The sequence below is a fragment of the Ptychodera flava genome, chromosome 16, assembly GCF_041260155.1.
Source record: "Ptychodera flava strain L36383 chromosome 16, AS_Pfla_20210202, whole genome shotgun sequence".
In the NCBI taxonomy this organism is placed as follows: Eukaryota; Metazoa; Hemichordata; class Enteropneusta; family Ptychoderidae; genus Ptychodera; species Ptychodera flava.
Genome location: NC_091943.1, coordinates 35,413,040 through 35,435,849, shown reverse-complemented (window position 1 = coordinate 35,435,849; position 22,810 = coordinate 35,413,040). Strand labels below are relative to the sequence as shown.

The 22,810-nt window shown below is 37.7% G+C and overlaps 1 long non-coding RNA gene across 1 annotated transcript in view; it reads right to left on the bottom strand.

Annotated features, from left to right (window-relative positions):
- Nucleotides 1–19,948: 19,948 nt before the first annotated feature.
- LOC139114691 (uncharacterized) overlaps nucleotides 19,949–22,810 on the bottom strand; it is a 3,947-nt gene continuing 1,085 nt past the window's right edge. Inside the window, exons 2-3 of the long non-coding RNA XR_011547929.1 lie at nucleotides 21,400–21,489; nucleotides 19,949–20,194 (exon numbers count right to left, since the gene is read on the bottom strand). This is a non-coding gene — a long non-coding RNA (uncharacterized lncRNA). The remainder of the gene's footprint in view (nucleotides 20,195–21,399; nucleotides 21,490–22,810) is intronic.

Genomic DNA, 22,810 nt, shown 5'->3' with positions numbered 1-22,810 from the left:
ATGCTCTCATGGAAATATTTCTAGGTCCACACCAAATTGACGGCACATATATAGACTAAAACCATCCAGGTTTGTGTTTTTGCAGTCCAAAACCGCACATCTATTCATCATAGCGAACTATCTGAGATCTTCTCGAAGTTGGTACCCAATGTGTTGACTATTGCTCTCAGGGGATTGCTCTCACATGTTAGCCACATCTGACGTCACGCCACGTGACCAATACGTCACAAAAATGAACACGAACGTTTCCAGACAGGGTGGATTTCCCACAACTTTGACAGTGAAATACACTATTTTAGACTAAGTTACCACGAGAACGTTATGGATTTTTTGAAATATTGATAACTGTTTTATTCGATTCGATTAAGATCAGATAAACAAAAGATAGGTGAGATATGTACTTTAAGCCCTACAAATCAATAACAACAGCTATTCTCAAAAGATGTTACCAGTCATCCCTTTTAGAATTTATTTTGTACCTTATGTGCTCACAAACTACCATGATTCATTGCCCCCCCCCCCTTGGTGCTTCACTGACCTTTGGCTAACCTTACTGGGGCTCAAAATTTTTCAGGTCAATAGCAGTTTTGACAACCAATGGTGCAGTAGACACCTCCTCTTTTCCAGTAAAATGGACAACCGTTCAGTTTGTGAGCAGCCCCTCCCGCCCTGGAAAAGGTGATGGGAAGTGTAAAAAGATCTAGAAATGATTATATATGATCTGAACTTTAGAGCATAATCCCTCAATTTCCCAACCCTTGCTTGCTTCGAGGGGAAAAGCTCAAGGGATTGGGCCCAAGGTGAGTGGACCAGTCCCCTTCCACCATTTTTCTACCCTTGCTCCTCCCAGAGGTTGGGAAGGCGAGCACAAAGGAGCAGGGAGGCCCTAAAAGTAAAATAAATGTATGAGAGAGGTTTGTGGGCAACATCCCGGTGCCTAGATATTCACCAATCCCCGCCCTTGCTCCCTCCTACGGGGAGGGGAAGCTAAATGGTGCTGAGAGGCTCAAAGCACAAAAATAGCAGTTTTGATGAAATGGTGCTGAATGGCTAAAAACAGAAAATTAAGAATTTCACTAAAATTGAAAATGCAGGTAGAAGCTTAAAGGTAACAAAAAAGTTGTTAGAGTAGTTTCTGTGCCAGAAGTGGCAGTGCTTATACTACTTATAGAAGTTTTGACGTCCATCACTGTGTAAAATTTCTAAAACCACATACCTTGCAATCCCAAAGTGTGACTCCGTTTTCATAAAGTGAATTTTCAAATCTAAGACAGTAATCCAATATTACATCTCCAGGCCAATTGCCCTAGATTAAATGCAAAGGTCTAATTAGTGTCTGGAACCTTATTAACAAATCGCGCCAAAGCACTGTCACTATAGGTGCTGTCTCCAGCTATACTTATAATAATAAACCCATCATTCTTCCATATTCTCTTTTATACATATTTTTTTTGTGGAACAAATTCATCATCTGTTTTTTGACCAATTATTATTCAGCTCTTTTCAACGGATCATAATATAATACCTGAATGATCTACCCTTAGATTGATGGTTCTGCTGACGGACAGCTTTACCCCTATCGCTATCTGAACCCCATTTGCACCATTGTTTGTACTCTTTTTACATACCATGGCCAATCCCTTGTCCAAACGATGTTCTGGTATGTCAACCCATGAGAAGGTTTCTCCGGAGCTTTTGCCAGCAAAGTAACTTTGCAGTTCGATGGCAACATCTACAAGGCCATCTCGGATGCTTTGAACCTTTTCGAGTAAATCTGATGGACATGATGATGTCAACGAACAGTTGCTTCCGTATATCCTTCCGTCTATATCAATGCTAACTGTGACTTTTTCACAAATCGGTTGATCATCGCCACGAACGTGTACCAATAGCATTGTGAAGACTGAGCCAATGGTGTATCGGTAGAACAAAACCTAGTAGAGCATGAAAGATATTATGCTTTCATATCAATGACATACACTTTGATCATATGGGTAAAATTCAATTACGAAAGGACTAACGGGATATACGAGGAGATGTAGTTACTTGGCATTCAAAAAAATCTTAATTACGATTACGTTTTCGCTTGAAAAGATAAATTGCTCATGACGTACATCGATTCCGTGCACACTACCAGTCATTGTTCGCTTAAATTCAACAAACGTACAGTTTGTTTTTAATTTTACGTTCGTCCTTTGAAAGTATTAACTGTGTTTAATTATGGAAAGTAGTCGAAAGTCGACTCGTCCGATCATTATATCTGAAAAAAATTAGTACGATCGTTACTGCACGCGTTCTGAACTGAATAATTCACAAGAACTACATCCCCGTGAGTGACAAAATGTTGTTTATCATCTAGTTAGACTTTGAAATGCTTGTCCGTGACAAGTTAGGCATTGGCAATTTGTTCAACAATGTTGAAAACTAGTGCTTTTGCATATGCTGTCAACATTCCTTTTTCTGCACTACGCTTTAAGTAAGACCATATGCTGATCACTTGCAAACTGATCTATATGATTGTTTTGGCGCAAAATGTAACATCCCTTGCTCAAATATCTTTTAAATTAGTCTGTACTGCAAAAAAATGTATCGAGCTTGACAAAAACTACACTTTACATTTTTCAAGTGTAATGAAAGATTCCGGTGAAGGGAAAATCACACAGACACGTTTTTGTCATACCACCAAACTGTTGGTTGAAATAAACATATCACATAAACTCTCCTCATGCGCTTGGAAAACTAGAATCTTTGCAACAATATTTAATTATAGAGACAATAGCCCCAACTTGTAAATCATTATAATTATACAAGATCGCATTTCACTACTATACCTGATATTGAGTAAAGTACTTACCATGGCGATATCGTAGTTGTTACAACAGACCGCAAAGTATTCCACTGTGTATGAGGTCTTCCGATTTGTCTCGAGTTATATTTGTTCGGAGTACATATATGGCACATTTGCAATAAATCACCATGTTATCTACAACATATAACACGAATATGACTCAAAACCAGATATAGCAACAGAAATAATGTCGACTACTACGATAGAAATGTTGATGAAGTCAGCAATTTTCTTGTTACGCAAATTAACTAAAGTAAAAACGTAATCAACTGAAATAGACCTTGCTTGTTCATCGCTGTACTGATAAAAAGTTGGTTACTAAGGAGTGATGACAACCGTATCACTTTTTAATATTATTCCCCTGTTGGGCATTCCACTTCAAAGGAGGGTTTATGACACACTTTTAAAGCGAACAATTTAAATATTAAGATGTCGACACAAGTTTTCAAACTTTGAAGAAGATTTATTTTGAGTTTGAAATGGCGGTGGATGTAAAAATAGGCTGGAGTGTGTAAAGTGAGTGTGTGTTCGTGTTTTGAAATATAAACTCATCCCTTCGCGATCATCGGGTCAACATACTCGCGCCGCGCCAACGTTCGATTTCAAACTCGATCGAGCAGCTGAGAGCATGGAGCAAGCAGTTCTTCGACATCTATGAATGCACAGTGGATATAATGGCCGCACCATCCAGTTTATCTCCAAGAACTATACATGTCCTCAGTCGTCAAATATGCCGAATTTACCATCTTAGAAAGGAATGTGTGAGCGGATGAGGTAAAACGTGAAGTTAGTTCACTGTAAGCTGTAGCGTCGTAACTCGAGTCTCGTTCGTGATTTTGTTGCTGTACGAATAAAACATTTCAAAGGTATTTTCATCGTGTGCTCGTATATTTTCGTTACTGGCTTGCCTAAATAGAACTTAACTTCTTTCACAAGAACCTAAACGAAAGTTTTACTTTCCCTAGTATCTTACATTGTCTCCAAACCCGCACCCAAGGCTCCCATAGAGAGCTAAGCCGAGCATGTGAACACCATACATGAGCAAAAAAAAAAGTTAGGTCGAGCATAAAAACACCCTACATGAGCTAAAAAAGGTTAAGCTGAGCATGAAAACGCCGTACATGAGCAAAAAACATGTTGCATCGTGGGTATTTTCAAGATGGCAGCCGCCATGACAGCCTGCACTGAAAGCTCTTGTGAATATAAATTTTGTCGATTCTACCTTTGAGAAGCATTATTTTGGAAAAATAAAAACATCAGAGTATGCAGCAGTGTTTCAAGTGTCTATGCACATGGTTTATTACATAGCAAAATTGTATTTTGTGATCACTTTTTACATAAGGATCATGTGAAAGCCAATATGCATAATGTCTTAATCTTTCAAAAAACATATTTTACCTTCCACTGCATAAACAAAACGTTGTTTTCGCTTGACATTTCCGAAATAAAAGCTGTTGTATCAATCTTACAATGCGCGAGTTTGTTTAAGGCTCCAGCTGTAGATCATTCCTATAGCTGCAAAAAATTACCACAGCGTCTATGTACGGATAATGAAAATAATGGTTTTTGAGAGATTGTGCAAATTGATAATCATACGATCCACGACTAAGTAGGGAAAGAAGATGAAGGAAAAATTTAGGTCTATGATCAACTCTGTGTTGACCATTTTTTGACAGTTTATGGCAAAACGTCCCGGATGAATGGTAAGAAGTGACAGCAGAGGCAGTTTTTAGCATCGCCCTTCTGGGCATTTGCATTAAAGGTGATTGAAACGGTGCGGTTGAAACAATTCTCTCTCATTTTCCCTTATATTGAAGATTAAATGTTGAGATTTTAAAAAACCTAACAGATGAATATTTCAAAAGATTAGTTTTGAAGCTACAAGGAGTTAAGGTGTATCCACTTTTTAAGTAAAAAGCCATAATATTTTGAGACAAATAAAATCGTCCATAGACAAAACAAGCCAAAACGGTATTCAAGAGAGTTAGTCTTGAAGAAAATTGTATCACATGAAAAATTTGTCAATTCTATGGAATGATGCAGTTTCATTAATAAATTGTATGACGTCCGTAGCATACCTTAAGCGTTCCTATTTTAGTACGTACTGCAAAGTAGATGGCCAACACGTATTGCATATTGTGTTTAAGTTTAGGTTTATTTTTTATAGAATATTGAGGTTAGACATTAAATAGAGCGTTTATTATATCGCAAATCGGTCAGGTGATGACATATTTAGGTCTAGCGTCATATTTGTTTTATTTTACAAATCGATTGCAACATATGCGTGCATGTAGTTAGAAGTACCTTGAATGGCAATACAAAGACTAAATGGAGCTAAGCACTTACCCGTGCGCGTGTGTATGCCAACAGACTATCAATGACCGGGCTCTGGTCTACGACATCGCTAGCAAGGACGAGAACTTTCATTTCAAGTGGCCCAACAGGAGTACAATTGACAAAAGCGTAAGCTACAGAAATCTACAGCTCGCAGAGCAATGCCCGCTGCAGCAAGAAGCGTCTGTTCCGTGGTCTGCATGAACGTCCTCGTCAAGAGAACCGGGTATATGGCGCGCTACACTCGGCTGTGGAGAATCCAACTCCAGTACGACGTTTACCCGTCGGGGGTGCAAACGAGAATTCCGCGTACAGGTATCAAGTCAAGCGAAGGAGCTTCATAGGTCTTCTTGTTTTGTTGGGGTTACTTCATTTGAAAGAGGATTCAGACCTACCCGGCAATCAGGGGGTACAACAACAAAGTTTGCTTAGCACCGGTTGGCCTACACTAGCTGGCCGTTGCGGATCTCTGCCATGACCGTGCACAGAATCTTTTATGACTTGACAAATGAATTAGACGCCATGAGAGGCCAGATGAAGAGGGACAATCTAATCTTCAAAGGCATAGCTCAAGATGGAAACGAATCATGGGATCAGTCAGAAGCTAAGGTAAAATCATTTATTACCGATAAGCTTGGGATCGATGGAAGCGATATGAGTTTGACAGGGTCATCGTCTCACAAATGCCCGATCAAGACCACAGCCAATCATCGCTAAATTTTCCCGCCACCAGCAACGCAAACAGGTGTTTGAGGCGGCCAAGAATCTGAAGGGCACACAATACAGAATATCGGAGGATTTTACGCGAAGAGTACGTGACGTGAGGAGAAAGCTTGGACAGTATCTTGTATCGGCTAGAGCTGAAGGAAAGAGAGCGTTTCTGACATTTGACAAATTGAAGATCGATGGAAGAACATTCGTCTATGACAGTATACAAGATGATATTCGCCCATTGTCGAGAGCAGAGTCGACGAACAGCTAGGAAGACGGCCAAGGCCAAGGTAATTACACACACCGAAGAGAATCATCACCACATCCACATCCGACGTTTATACAGAATTCCTCGTATGGAACTTCAACCGAAAATCAAATTCAGTTCATTTGTTGGAATATTCACGGTCTCATCTCCAAAATGTGCGATTTAGATTTCATTTCTTATTTGCAACAATTTGACGTTATCTTCTTGCTAGAAACCTGGATAAAACATGATTCACGTTGTACAATTGATGGGTTTAGTTCATTTAAGAAGGCTGGTTGCAAGAAATCAAAATATGAAGACATCCAGGTGGTATTAATGTATTTTTTAAAGACGCTCTTTCTATGGTTGTAAAAGAAATGTCGAGTGTCTCTGACAATATTGTCTGGATATCGCTTTATTGTAATCATGTCGAGAAGTCACCTTTAATTGTAATTGCAACTGTTTACATTCCTCCTGATGAATACGACAAAAGCAATAGTGATAACACACTTGAAATTTTAGAGTTTGAGTTAGCTAAGTATTCTAGCAAGTTTCCAAATTCACGTTTTCACATCTGTGGAGATTTCAATGCTCGTACAGCTGACAAGACAGATTGTGTAAATGAGGATGTAACAAATTTTGTGCTTCCAATTGACTTTGTATCATCCCTCTCCAATATTGATGTTCACAAACGGGTTTCAAGCGATAAGACAGTAAATACATCTGGCCAGAAGTTTCTTGATTTTTGCAAAGCTACGGAATTAAGTATTGTCAATGGTAGGCTTTTCAGAGAAATAGGAAGTGGTGATTTTACGTATGTTAGCCACTCTGGATGTAGTGTCATAGACTACCTTATCACCAATGTATGTAATTTCTCAGATATTGACAAGTTTTACATTGACAAGAGAGTGGAGTCTGACCATCAACCCCTTGTATTTGATATCAATGTACCTCGAGAATGTCATTTCAAGGCATCAGTAAATACCATCGATGGTAACCTTAGTACTGGAATTTTAACTCCTTCTTATGATAGATTTTTCTGGGAGAGTAGTAAGCAAGAATCTTTTTTACAATATTGGAATTCAACTCGAATAAGGACCAGATTTGTGAATTCAATGCGCTTGTTGATGATTCATCAATTGAACAAGCTGCTGAATGTCTTTTAAATATGATCAAGTCTGCTGCAAGTGAAATGAAGCGTACTTACAATTGTAATCAAAGGTCAACAAATAATGAATGTCAAGGTAATACCTGGTATGATAGCGACTGTAAGAGAATGAAGCGTTCACTCAATTCAAAGTTGAATGGTTTTAGGAATAATAGGTCAACAAACAATTTAGAACTATTAAAAAAGTGTAAACAGGAGTATAGAGAGCTGATTAACGATAAAAAGAAAGCTCATAAAAGTAAAAATCTCGAAAAGTTACAAACAACAGCCAAGAATGTGAACTCAAGAGAATTTTGGTCTCTTGTTAAAGGAAAATCAGCTCCAGTGTCCCAGAATATACAAAATGATGATTGGTTTGGGTACTTCTCAACATTGTTAAATACTCCAGGTTTGAAAACGAGGATTTTGTTCCATTCATGAAGAAATTAGGGATTTTGTTGAAACTGTTGAAAATGAGGACAATTTTTAAATATGGATGTAGATGACTTGAATTTGCCAATTGTAATTGATGAAGTAGACCATTGTATCAAGAAACTTAAGTGTGGTAAAGCCCCATGTCTGGATGGTGTATCACCAGATGTTTTCAAGGCTGTACACCTATTGCTAGACAAATGATGTGTAAACTTTTAATGCTGTCTTAGACTCTGGTCACTTTCCGGCTGCCTGGGCGCAAGGTATTATAACTCCAATTTATAAAAAGGTGACAATAATTGTGCTGGCAACTACAGAGGGGTAACTCTGCTTCCTATTATGGGAAAAATTTTCTGTAGTATCCTTGATAACAGACTTCGCATATGGCTCGAGAAAATGTATCCAATTGTTGATGAGCAGGCTGGCTTTAGGAAAACATACTGTACTTCAGACAACTATTTATTTATCCACCATTATTTCAAAGTACTTGGCACACAAGAGAAGTAGACTATATATAGCATTCATCGACTTTGAAAAAGCATTTGACAGAATTGATCATTACTGTATGTTTTATAAGCTTATTCAGTGTGGGGTTTCTTGTAAAGTTTATAGAGTTATTCTGTCAATGTATAGCAATGTAAAATCATGTGTCAGAACCCCGTCAGGTTTTACAGATTTCTTTGATTGCAGTTTTGGTGTACAACAGGGATCAGTATTGTCACCCCTTTTATTCACACTTTTTGTAAATGATATTGGAATTACTCTAGCTGATACGCACCAGTATTCTGGTGTCGAAATTGGTATTTTAAGAATTTTGTATTTGCTCTTTGCAGACGACCTTACTATGATCAGCAGTTCAAAGATAGGATTGCAGCGCTTGTTTGATCAATTGTATCTTTATTGCTCAAAGTGGAAACTTACTGTTAATACCAGTAAAACCAAAGTTATAGTTTTTAGGAGGGGTGGTGGTCTTCGAAAGTATGAAAACTGGTCGTATAACAACCAGCCTGTTGCTGTAACTTCTTTTTATAGCTATCTTGGCATTGTCCTATCCTGGACCGGTCGTTGGTTTCAAGCACAAAAAACTTTGAGTGAACAAGCTAACAGAGCCTTGCATGGTCTGATCAGTTGTCTTTTTAAATTTGGTCCACTGCCTGTTACTATTGCCTTGAAATTATTTGACTGCAAAATACTCCCCATTTTACTTTATGGTGCTGAAATCTGGGGCTTCCACCATGCTCCAGATATTGAAAAAACTCACAATAAGATGCTGCGCTATGTACTTCAAAATACTATACAACTATACAGCAATACATCCATTACTGCTATGAGAGGGGAGTTGGGTAGACCAACAATGACAGTAAATATTTATTGTAAAATCATTAGATACTGGTTAAGAATTTTGAAAATGGATAGAAATAGAATTGTATACCGATGCTACGAATTTCAAAAAAGCAAGATTGATGTTATAGGTATGACTTATGGCCAGGATAGGGCCAGGGGAGTGAGAGGCTGCTGCAGAGTTATGGTTTTGGCGAAGTCTGGGAACATCAAGGGGTTGGTAATGAAACCTTGTTTTTACGGCTTTTTAAACAAAGGTGTAGTGATATCGATGCACAATGCTGGCTGAATGATATCAACAATAGTAGCAAACTTTATCTTTATTCTACCTTCAAAAAAGAGCTGGTATTAGAGCCATACTTGACCTGTATAGATAACCCTGTTTTCAGACATGCTCTTTGTAGTTTTAGAACATCATCACACACTCTGAGGATCGAGACAGGTCGTTGGAATAATATTCCAAGACAAGATAGACTATGTGAGTTGTGTAATTTGCAGGCAGTAGAAGATGAGTACCATTTTCTTCTCGTATGTCCGACGTATAATGACTTGAGAGCTAAGTACATGTCTTCCTATTATTTTAACCCTCCTGTAATGTACAAATTTAAGATACTTCTTTCATCACAAAATACTGCCACATTGAGGAAACTGAGTAAATATATTTTTCTAGCAACAAAACGTAGGAAAGAACTTACCATCGATGCGTAAGTTAAGTATATAGTTGTATTCTCTGATGCTTATTTATTTGTAAATAAGTTATCTTTTTTTTCTCTCTCTTTTTGTGGATGCAATTATTGCATTGACTAGCGATCTGTAAGCAACTTTACTGCTACTGTTGTACATATTGGCCGGAGGCCACAAGTACTGAATAAACTGAAATTGTTATTGTTGAATCTCTTAATACGTCCCTATGTGTAGCCATGCAATTTTCCTGCCAAATGCCGCGAAAACCCGCTCGTTTTGTCTATTGTGTCTTGTCATTTGACTATTTCTTGCCACGTACTAGAAGAAGTAAGAAATGGTGATCAACAGTTGGTCGTGAGCCAGGTCGTCGCGGGGGCCGGTACGTTGTGCAGCTGGTTGAGGGACCGGATTCTCTCATATATCCGTGTATGTCAACGCGGTGACCTTCTCCTTAATCGAAGCAACAGCATCTCCCGTGTCCTGCTCTGACTTGCCGATTATGGTCTTAAGTGTAATTTTTGTGATAGGCACTGTGCTTGTTGCTGGTCTACATATATATATATATATATATATATATATATTATATATATATATATATATATATATGTGTGTGTGTGTGTGTGTGTGTGTGTGTGTGTGTGTGTGCGTATATATATATATATATATATATATATATATATACAATGTTGATCATTTTAGTGATGTATTTTTACCGTTCTGTACATAGCATTGTGTACAACCAGCGTGACAGCGCGTGATCAAACCCACTCGTTCACTGTGACTGCATGTAGTTAAGTCAGCGACATAATGTGCTGAGTGTCTCAATGTTCGTAGCCTTACATGAGTTTATAGACAGAAATAAACCACTGAAGTTCGTTTTAGATCTTAATATATTACTATTGCATTTACAACGGCGTTAACAAAGTGAGGGACCGCTCCCATCTCACTCCGATTGAAGTTGAGAAGACATGTTTACAAACATTTATGTTTATCCACAGACAAATAGTATAGACAGACTGGAAACACATGCATGCCTTTTGTTCCATGGTCGTAGACTATTGACTTTTCATATTAAAATGAGCTTCAAAGGTGTTAAACTTTTTGGAGGATTTGTTTGTGGTTGATAATTACACGAGATTATGCGAAAAATACGACGAGATGGCATCGTACTGCCAGTCGCGTAGCAACCATAGTTACTTTGTGAGCTCTCAGGCCAGAAACACTGCTTCGTGCCAATCAAAACATAACACGCCAGCAGTTTCATAAACATGTCCTTCCTTGACGCACGTGTAAAAGACGGTATGACTGACCGTAAACCATTGAGTAAAGCCAGACAGTATCGATAAAAGACTTTCAAATTATTTGGTTCAAACACACTCATTATATATTCATAAAAATATGAGAGGAATTTTTAAAACGGTAAAACTCACTTTCCTGAAGCTCAAAAGACTCCCGTTTTCGCCGGTACGTCAATTCCACTCATCACCACACGACAACAACAACACAAACTTTGCCGAACATACTTTCGCTTAACAATTGGCGAAAATCCGAAAATTACCGAAGGATGCATGGTCGGCACTATTCGGAAAAGAGAGGCGAGAGCAACCTGAGGCGAGGCGAACATGGATGAGTTAGGTAACCGCTTCACGCCTTTCTCTGTGGTTTATCAAGAAAAAATCGCGCACGCGCAGCGCGACGACCGCTGCGCTTTAATACTGCCAGTAACTTCATGATTATCATCAGCATAGCCAAAACCAATCGTCATATCTGTCGATTGTCTTGAACAATGAAGTTGCATTAGCTGTGGAAAGGAAGGGCTGAAGACATGCTCCCTGTGGGACATAAAAAGTAAGATTCATGATTTTGTAAATACTCTCGGAAATTGACACTTTCTATGATCTTTTGGCAACTAGAGATTAAACTATTTACCAATTCATTACAGTGTTTTACAATCCAAAACTGTGCTCCACTGTTTAATGCACAATGATCAATGGTGTCAAGAAAAATCAACAGCGCCGCCCTGTGACTTGACATATTACATTGGAAGATTATTCTACAGAGCACGATTTGCGTGCTGTAAAACTTTCTATTTGCAAATTGATAATCCAGAAGAGAAACATTAAGAAACCCTTATACGTTCAAGTAAGTTTGAAATAAAGCTGATGTTATTGGTTTTTCCTAGAATTTGATAACTCTCTCCAAGCATCTGTCTTTTTTCTCAATGGTACACGACTGTTGCTACTTTCCAAGTATCTGTGAACACACTCTTTCGTAAAGAGTGATGATGTATTTCAATTGGAAGCAGAAAATCGACGCAACCCTTCAGTGACAAGTTTGAAAGGGATCACTTACCACAACGGGATCACTTGAGCCTCCGGAATATAATCCTTGATTTGATCAGTCGTCACTGGTGTGAAACTATGTTAATTTCAAGATTTATCGTTACGTAAGCATTTGCAGATATTGCATTCGATTCCCCAATTGCACACCCAATTCTTCCCTGATTTTGTAATTCTTATATATGAATAAGTATGACAAGATATAGACATAGGTGTCACACGGTTTGGCTCTTATAAATCATGATGTTGAAGTCTTTTGTTTTCTATTTTCCATTATTCTCATAGACTTTGGTTATAAATAATAAGCATATGCGTTTTTTAGTTTACTTACTCTCCCTAATTTTTTTTAGGAAGCCAACTACAGGAAGGTCAGTGTACCTAAAAGGAAATTAAACAGTTCTCGTGCACTCTGACCTTTTATGTAACGGACATATTGCTATTAACATTATATATACTATCCACATGCCAATGTCGTCGCAATCTCTCTTGTCCTGTTTCTTTTCTATTGAGTGATCGTATATAATTGTCATAACAAGAGGGGCAAGTAAATTTTCTCTGGCCGGATAAGACAAGTATGCATATAGCACTGGTATGGTACTAGGTGTCCAGAACCGGTAAGCGTACCCTGCTGGCACGCTAAGCCAGTCAGGTTTGGTAGAAGATTGATACATTTGTGAGTGATGCAATGTAAAGAATCAATTAAGTCGCAGTTAGGTATGCTGTCACTCATCATTTGAGTAGCAGAAGCTCATATTGATCTATAATACCGTTTAACTTGCCGTAGGTGTATTTGAAGATGTGGTCAGTCTTCTTTCTGATATCACTGTCTCATTAGTTTGATATTTATGTGTCTGATTTGGAATACATAATATGCCTCCAGTATCTAAAGTTTCAGACCTTATTTACTTTTGTCATTCTTGTTTTTCTGGTTTAAATATTTCTTGAATGGACCGATTCAAACCAAATATGAGCACACTGTCCTTGACGATATTTTTGGCCTTTTCTGCCAGCTGTCACTGAGAAATCCTTGATCATACAAATCGGAACAAATGGGACTCTAAAGTACATGTATTAGTATCATTACACAATGTGTGAGCCTACCAACAATTCTACACGTTGAAATCACTTCTAGAACTACAGCGAATTTCTTGTGTACACAGGATGCTATTGTCAATATTCAACAATCTGGCACCATAGTATTGATGCACATGATCTTCTGGTTGCACATACAGGATTATTGGAGATATACTATTGAAATTGATATTCATTATTTCGTTTGAGATTTTGCATCTCATGGAGGTTAACTAAAACTACATTATTTGTATCTTTTGACCTTATATTGTTGCAAACGAGAAGTTGATAATGTTGTTCGACTTATTGAAAGATGTCTACAGAACGGTCGACCATAGACAACTTCCATCCCGTTTGCGTACACAGTATAGAAAAACCTTGGGTCAGAGGTTAATTGTGGGCTACCGTTGACCTGCGATCAGACCACACTGCTAACTGCTATCTAGGCCGCTGTAAGCATCCGCGTGTAAAAAAATAAACCATGGGAAGTGAAAGTCGAGAGCGCAGTGTAGCAGTTTCGGGATTCCCTATTACCGATGCCGTTTGCTCAGTTACATTTTGACGGTCAGTTTTTCATGGAGATCTTGACGGCCAATCCTGCTCTTAGATACACCATTCTTTGCTGCTACAGAGCACATTTTTGTAATGGGCATTTCAAATGCCTACAACTAGCTGCAAGAAGCCGACGACTCGGACAAGGCCTATTTTTTCGTCTCGTTTGTACCTCCATATGTAGACTTGCCCAAAGACTGTAGGCATAGAAATGTCAAAACAGAGTATACATGTAATGAAGGGATAAACTTCAGTAGACAGTCACGTTATTGTCGAGGTAATCGCGAAATTGAAGCATTATAACAGAGGGGCCTCTACTCAGACTACTGTCTATGATTGAGCTGCTTTGGCTACTGACACGTACATCATGTATGTTGTTGGGTGAAAGCTATAGCTCTGCGTGGCAGGGTTGTGCCAAATCGCTGGCAGCACCTCGGTTGCGGCGTGCAGTTTCTCCACCAAAAACAACCCATTTTTAATCCCAAACTTGCACTGAGTTTCGTTTTCGAGCACACCCGCCTCGCCTGGGTACACGATTAGCCTTGCGTACAGGTCTTTGTGTTCCCGGCGTTATACGGCGAGGAGGCCGTATGCCGCCGGGAACACACAGACCTGTATGCAGGGCTATAGGTACACAATGTGCTCAGCTGCGCTTCTAAACTCAGCCGCAAAACCCACTTTTGGGAGTGGGTCGGAGGCACGGAGGCCGTAAGCAACGTATAGGGTCTAGGCAACTGTCATTGCGATATACTCACTTTTGGTTCGAAATGTAATGCAACTGATACAAATAATCACACGATGCATAGAGAATAACAACATTCGAACAGATCTTGTGTATCGAGAGGTGACTCCAATCGCGAGCAGTATCAATCGACAGTACAGCACCCGCTCGGCGCAGTGTCACGATGTCACAGATGCTACACCGTGCACTGTTCAGTCCGAGTGCGATGTTTCCAAGTCCAACAAGTGATCATGTCGTGTTTGTAAAACTAACCAACGTAATGGCAAGAAAATGCCCTAAAAATCTTAAAAGTTGACGAAGATTTGCTAACGATCAAATGCACAGGAAATGCACTACTCTGTACCTGTTTCACTATCACCACAGCAATCTGACATCGTTTTAGTTTTACCATTGACCCTGGTTTTATTTGTTTCAAAGTCCGTGTCATCAACACTAAAATCAAACTTACAAGCAAATGCCCTGTTTATTTCACTATTTGACAGTAGTTTGTGAGACGTGCATTCGTTTATGTGCCGTGAGCTCATCGATATGCATTGTGCTGAAGTTACTGTGTAGGTGACGGCCGCTCAGCGTTCTAGCTGTACTTTGATAGTTGACGTATGCGTAGTAATATTGATCATGTGCTGGGGTTCAATAATGGCGGTTGGTTCAAATCGCGCGGATGCCCTTACCAACATTGAACCTTGCCGTAAAGAGCAAGAAGGTGGTTTTACATATCCTTGAAGCCGTCCATAGTCACAATTTAGGTCTCCTATTGATTTGACCGGGGATTTCAGTCATCGAAAAAATGCAAAAAAAAAATGAAAAGATACAAATAATGTCCCTTTAATAAAGGGTTCATTTGCATATTTGATGAACTTTGTAATTAGGTTGTAACTCTGAAATTACGGCAGTCTAGTCAGTGAAATATGGTACAGATATTGATCTGATAAATATCTAATTGTACTGACAAGCATTTGGCAGTGTCAAGTTAACAAATAGCTCATTTGCATATTTTATGAAGTTTTGTAATTAGTCATATAACTGCAAAATAACTGCACGAAATTTGATGAATCTGCTGCAGATACTAATCCGATAGATATCGAATTGTGCTGTAAAGCATTTAGTTGTGCGGAGTTAATTAAGGGTTCATTTGCATATTTAACGAACTTTGCAATTAGTGATATTACTCCAAAATTACAGCATAACATTTGATGAAACTTGCTACAGATATTGATCTGATAAATATTCAATTGTACAGAGAAGAATTGGGCGTGCCAAGTTAATAATTAACTCATTTACATATTAAATAAAGTTTTGTAATTAGTGATTTAACTCTGAGAGTACTGTGCGAAAGTTGATGAAACCTGCTACATATAATGATATGACAGATATCTGATGGTTCTTATTACACGCCTCACACGGTTGTCCATTATATTGGTATGAATTGGGTTTATTGACAGGAATATTGAAAAACATAATACAATAAATCCTCGTCAGAGATAGTTACTCTGGCAGTAGATCGTATATACGTCTAGTCTTATCAGAAGTCTGTCTTCCACTCCGCGTTGTGTGCTGAATTGAACTGCTGTCAGAATATACACTGTCTGTCTTTGTTCTTGTGTTTGGGTTAGTGATTAATCTGGGGTATGCAAATGTTGCGTAACATCTCCTTGCTCGTCGTCGTTTGAGACAGGTCAAAGGTACAATTGATTTGCTCGTCGTCGTTTGAGACAGGTCAAAGGTACAATTGTTTTACACAATTTCATAAAAGTCAAATAGTATGCATTAATTCATGTCATACTGTATCATTTCATGTGTCCAATAGTGTCCTATAAATATCAATACATGTCGAGTCATCAGCGGTCAATTTCGATGCATGATAACTAAGTTTGTAATTTTGTCAAACTCAAAATCTGTACAAGTCAGTCATATAACACGTCATTCCTTCTATTCAGGGGTCACATTAGCACACGTTGTTCTGTTGAGTAAATGCTAAAATTTTCTCTAGTCTGTTCACCGTATATCAACACGTGAGCACATTCAGTTCTTATCTGCTGGTTTTACAATGCTGCCTCTTACTGACCATCAAATTGTAGCCTCAACGCACCCGCATTCTTTTGGTATGTAAAGAAGAAAGATTGCGCCAGCAAGAGACACTGTTACAGTTGCTGTTATATTCTTAATTTGATTATAAACAAAACGCAATGGGTCACACACTTAAGGTAATTTAATCGATACGTTAGTCCATATCAGTAGATTATAGTAGCCCTTCCTTGGTTTTTGTTTTCAGCAGTAAAAATGGGGTCATAGCCTTCTCAAAATGCCAGGAAGTGAGAAGATAAATTCACGTACCAATAAATCAGTGCGAACTTGTTGCCCGTTTTTACACGAATTTGTATTGGGCTAAGAAGTAAATTAACGTTTCGGATAACCTGACATACCCGTCGACACAATACCTACATGTATGCAAAAAAATTACTATCAGCGAAAATACACAAATATTTACATGTTTTAGTGACTATCAACTATCAAAGAAATATACTTGATTGGAAACAATAATAATCCCCGATCTCCTTGTCATTTGAGAAATCTATATATTACACGACACATTTGAGATAGTTCGGAAGGGGCTGAAAATGTGTTTCTAACTACGTTCATCTTGGCGCACTCGACAACACTATACTTAACTGCTGTCAGTTGGCATGCCAGCCAATGTGTTACGGTTTTGCTTGTGAAACATATGTTTTTTGTTTCCAAAAGTAGTAACAATTGCCGACCAACGATAAATCAGAGCTAATCTGTGTTGCACGTGTGTATGTAGATTCTTATGTAAAACTGTTGAAGCTGTTCAAAGATGATTGCGTTTTCGACTTTTACTAGGCTGACATTCTAGACTACTAATACCAGATGGAGAGTGAATATGCTAACTGGTTTTACAACAGGTCCATTTCACAATAGTGCGCTTCACAGAACAATCAGATATCTATCAGATCATTATCTTTAGTAGGTTTCATCAACTTTCGCACAGTACTTCCGGAGTTAAATAACAAATTACAAAACTTCACTTAACATGTAAATTACCTGTATTAACTTGATAAAGCTCGATACTTCATGGACAATTAGATATCCATCAGATATATAAATATATATATATATATATATATATATATATATATATATATATATAATATATTATATATATATAATATAATATAATATATATATATTATATATATAAAATTATATATATATATATATATATATATGATATATAAAGTTATCATTTATACGGAATATTCAGGAAAAATGTTCGGAACAACACATTTACAAAAACAGGTATTAAACTTTCTCGTTACACTGCTTGTGCATATCGAATAATTCTTATAGATGCCCATAACGCGTCGCTGTGCCATTTTCATTTGTGCCAAATTACTGAAAATCTATAATCACTGACGCATGAAACAGTACCTTAGGCACTGTATGGATATATGACTTCCCTTTATGAATAAGTATCATCGATGTTTACCATTCCATCGGAGATAATATACAGAGAATGCTAATTATTTATTTATGGTGATGTCGAAGTGGTAGACGTTCTCAACATTCCATACACACTCATTCATTCATTCATTTATTCATTCATTCATTCATTCATTCATTCATTCATTTATTCATTCATTCATTTATCCATTCAGAAGTTGTACACAAAGGTAGAACGCCTACCTTTCCTGAATGAAAAGTGTCAGACATTTTTCAAAACTTGCTTTGACGCATGTGGTTTCATAAAACAGTTAATATTATATGTCATAAAACGGTTTACTAATTTCATATCTGGTTTTTATTTCTTGTACATTGATCAGGTGAAAGACGATTTCACATGATGCTTCTCTTGTTGTCCAACCAAGTCGAATAGCATCGATGTACAAAACCTTCTTCTTTTGCTTTTATACAATATGTTCTCTCTGAAAGCCGAACTTCAAGCTGTGTTGGATTTATTTCCCCGTTAAAATACTGCCTGGGGTAGCTATTTTGTAGACACCGACCCATATTGAGAGCAATCGGGTACTCTCAGGCAATCAACGACATTCTCGTTGATTTGCTAGGTTACAGTAAAAACTAAATAAATTTATTTTAATCCGTTGACATTTATAACTTTACAAATATGTCTAAGGTAACAAAGTGCACGGCATCTTTTCCGAAGTTTATGAGTAATTGATTCGCTCTGTAGACGACTACCAGCAGCCTCATTTAAAAGTAGATTCTTTCCAATACAGAATGGGAATCGTTGTGGGAAGCATTTCCACATTGCAACATCACCAGTAAAGTACAAACGACTTTGCAAATGCATTTTGCATAAAAACATTTTGAAGAATAGGATCTCGAATGCGTACTGTTTTAAAGGCCACTAATTTTTCATCGGAATAACCAAGATTTGTCTAGATAAACCGCTGTACAAGTACGCTATTGCGCCAGTTATCCTCTTTTAGAATTATGTACGCTTGTGCAACATCTGAGTTTTGCTGCTAAAAGTAGTAACAAATGCCCGGACCGAGTAATAAATCAAAGCTTATCTGTAAAAGCTGTTGTGTAAATTGTTCAAGCTGTTAAAAGACAATTGCGTTACTGACATGTAATAGACTAATACTGGTGAATAAAACGGACCGTTGAATTTGTTTGATGATTTGGAAACACGTTGGAAACAGCGTAAGAATATAAACTTTTTTACGATGAACGAGAATCGTAGTAATCGGAATGTTTCATATTAACGTACTCAAGTGCCGGGAAAAAGTCCACATAGTTTGGATATTTTTGTCGTTAACTGCTGTCCTTTAGTTTGACCCTTCAAAGGGTACTAAATAGTGAGAGAGAAGTAACGGACAGCCATCAAATTATTTCCTTTCACCAGGTTATCTTCTTTGTATACAGTAATCGTTAAATGTTAAGTGTGAAACTAAGTTGACATAAATAAAGTGTCACCTTGATTTCCAGCAGCCTAAGGAGTCGAGATAAAGGACAAAACGGGGGACACGATGTAAAACAAATACATTTGATCAGATCCAACGGATATTATCCATCGAAATTTATACTTTTCTGTCCACCATGTGTTTTTTTTCTGAATCTGTCTTAACTAACATTACCTGACTTGACGGCATTTACTGTGCTTATGTTTTTTAGAGTAAAGTATCACTGGAAAAGCTGAAAGCATCACTGATTCAGTAATGCTTAAACATGCCGAAACAAGATGAATTCGTCTATGATATATGAGTGACACTGTTTCCGAAGGTCCAAAATGAGTTTTGATGGATTTTTGCTATTGTCATATGTTCCTAAAGCTTCTACAAGATTGGAATAACATATCCTTAGCAAATTATCCGTCAGGCCATTATAGCATTTGATATAACTGTTCAGAAAGACAGAGAGATGAAAAAGTTTCTTCTACATATAGCACAGTGGCTCCTAACTGAATAGCCATTTGTATGCTGTAATAGATGAAAGTGACAGTTTCTTACCATAACAATATCCTTGTCAACTAAAATTTATTCCCAAGAGAAATTTCTAAAGACTTTCTGCTGAATCATTCTAAAAGACATGATCCATAAAATACAAAAAGCAAAGCCACAAATTAGTTGCAGTAGTAACAGAAGAACTTGCGTGTGCCTTCCCCTGCTTCATACACACACGTTTCATATGGTATCATCGACACGACTGGCCTGAACGGAACCCAGGAAAAAGAACCACTAAACTCTTCCGGGCACTCTATGTCCTGCAAGAGTTGAATAACAAATAGAAAATCATTTTAAATCGCAAATTTTATGCCAGACTGAATCCCACAATGGTTACTTTCCCTATAGTTTTTGTGTTCAAAAAAAACTTGTATAAATTTATTGAAGCATGTTGTAAATTTAATAGTTTTATTAAATATTGGGACTGATTTCGCTTGCGTATATAACAGTTTTGTCATATTTTCAAAGCAGCTGCTCAAAATTCACTATGCTGTCGAATATGGCAAAACTTAGTACACAGAGGAAGCGTAGTGTGTGACGCACAGTCTAAGAGAAATGGAGTGCAATGATTTTTCCATTAGTATACGGCTGTTAAGGTCTAGATACCTACTGGTCTACATATGTACTTCTAATCGATGGGCACAATACACACATTTACACCTGTTCAGTCGACTTGTTGGTTAATTTATCCAAAACGGCATTGAAATTTAATTCAATAAACAGTGATTAAATAACTTCTATTGCAATGTAAAATTGCCGGTTTGCCTACTGATTAATGGAATTACGAATAAAGATATTTGTAATGTACTCTTCATAAGTAGTCTCAGGTAAGATTTTGCCTATAATAGGAGGCATGATAGCTCTACCCGAAGAATGCTTGAAACTACGCAAGCGTTTAAGGCTTTTTATGTATTCACTTTATAGATAATGTACTAATGTTGCTTATCAATCGCTTCAAATGTCCTCCACAACATGTATAATACTTTCAGTGTATCTATACCATCCATCTCCTCTTTACTAGATATACTGTATGCACACACAAAACAGTTAATTTAAAGTAGTCATCTTTAATATGTAAACAATGGGGAAAGTTTATTTCAAAAGGTACAAGATTAAGAGTTATTATATCTTACAGTACAATTGAGAAAACTCAAAGTGCTTTGGACACCAAGTGGAGCCTGACCTTACGGTAGTACGCACATTGAAACAAAATGTTGTACATTTTCCCCGAGAAACTTTTACATCCCTTCTTTCCTAAATGAACGATATGTAAATATCAAGGATAGTGACTGCATATCAGAACTGCCTTTCACTATAGTTACAAAGGTTACACCAATTACAACTTTCGAGTCTTAATGTCACCAGTTCGTGTACACATCTGAGCTATCCATTCCCTTGTTTTCACTTGCAACCCTCCCCTCCCCTAAATGTACATACCAACTCACTGCCCCTTGTTCATACATACCTTGCAATCCCAAAAGATAACTCCATTATCATAGATTGTCAATTCACATCTTAGACAGACATCCAACATTTCGTACCCAGTCCCATTGCCCTATATGGAATGCAAATGCTCCTAGTTATTCGATGCTTGGACTTTATATGATATGCCTATCTTTCGAGTACCATAGGCATGCACTTTAAATCCTACTGTATCGTCTTCCCTAAAAACCATGGCATAGCAATCAAGAGCATTGTTATGATTTTGAGAAAGTATCTCTCACAGATTGAGTTTTACTTGTACCCTGTATTTGAGTTAAAAGGAGCTGCTATGTTCTTGAGTTTATACCATGTTTGCCTAGGTAACACGGCAAATGTGGTATAAAGGTGGCACTTTGTCAACTGTGACTACCCAGGTAAAGCATATGACAAATTTGACTTTTCGTACAGTGTTAATGTCATGTAAAGTACTCATTGCGATACTGTAAATGTACAAGATAACATAAACGTGCTTAAAAATACTGCAAGTTCACCGGACAACATAGAAATACAGAAGGCAAAATGATTTTAGTTTACTGAAGGCGGTGCACCTTTCTATAAATCTAAGTGGTTTTAAACGGATACATCTTTACAAGGTAATAACTGCGGTTGCGAGTTCTAATATGATATATAGCTATGTTCTTGAATTAATTATGGCAATGGTCTACTCGAACATTTTATACTCCTATGTGTGAATGGTTCACCAATCTGATTACCTTTAGGGCGCTTTGTTGTGACTTAAATATGAGACATTATACTCCAAAATCTATAAGTGAAGTTTGTAATAATGTGTATTGAATGAGATGAGAGTAAGGCATGGAAGGGAATGTCTTGAAGTGTTTGGCGATAGTCAGATATCAGCAATAAAGGTTTGCCAACAAGTATGGCACCTCAGTACTGACCGGTATGATTATGCAAGGAGATTCAAAGCAGAACAAAATAACCACATGGAAGTGGTTACTGCATTTAATCAATGGTTACTATTGAGGGCCCGTACGCCGTACGACCAAGGGCCGCAAAAGCCGTATCAGGGCCGTAAAGGTTTTATCATATACCTTATGGAATGATAAATATGTAGTTTACATAATATTCAACATTGTTTAGGAGATAAAAATGCGTGCGATATTGTGTCAGTTTTTCATAAATACGATGGCCGCTTCCCGTCGCGGATTGACATACCATAATGACGTCATTTGTTTACCTGCAGAATTCTAGAACGCGCAAAGCAATATTGCGTACTATAACGTGACCAACAGAGATCAAGGCTAAAATCGAGGTGTAAGACGGACAAAAGCGTGATGTCAGTTTCTTGTGATTTATACTGAACAGACACGCACTCAGTGTACACAGGATTTCACTAGAATTTAGAAATAAAAGCCGATGTTACCGGCGCGACT